Source organism: Ranitomeya imitator, chromosome 2, assembly GCF_032444005.1.
Source record: "Ranitomeya imitator isolate aRanImi1 chromosome 2, aRanImi1.pri, whole genome shotgun sequence".
NCBI lineage: Eukaryota > Metazoa > Chordata > Amphibia > Anura > Dendrobatidae > Ranitomeya > Ranitomeya imitator.
The window spans coordinates 22,434,555-22,435,172 of NC_091283.1; positions in this window are offsets into that span (position 1 = coordinate 22,434,555).

The following is a 618-nucleotide window of genomic DNA, read 5'->3' on the forward strand; positions in this document are numbered from 1 at the left end:
GAATAGTGACTGCAGCCCTGGAGGTGATTCGGTAATAATAGATGATGTAACAGCAGAATAGTGACTGCAGCTCTGGAGGTGATTCGGTAATAATAGATGATGTAACAGCAGAATAGTGACTGCAGCTCTGGAGGTGATTGGGTAATAATAGATGACGTGACTGCAGCTCTGGAGGTGACTGGGAGATAAGAGATGATGTAACAGCAGAATAGTGACTGCAGCTCTGGAGGTGACTGGAGGATGGATGATGTTGATTCCTGAACTTTGTGGCCAGAGCTGGATCAGGGGTGGCGGGATAGTTAGAGTAGGTGTGTGTATATATATTTAAAAAAAAAAACAAAAATATAAAAAATAAATAATAATAGTAAAAATAAAAAAAACAAATGTTAATGTTATACACTGTGTTGTGTTTCGGTTTGTTGTAGGGTGAATGTGGTGGTGTAAGGGGGGCTGTAAGGTAAGGCAGTGGGACCAGCAGGGTTTTGTTGTGTTTGTGGTGTTGTATAGTGTTTGGTTTAGTATAATGTGTTTATAGTGTATATATTGTATGTAATATATAGGACGGTGTGAATGTAGTTGGGGTTGTATATAGTAGTATGAATGAAGCTGGGTCGGGGG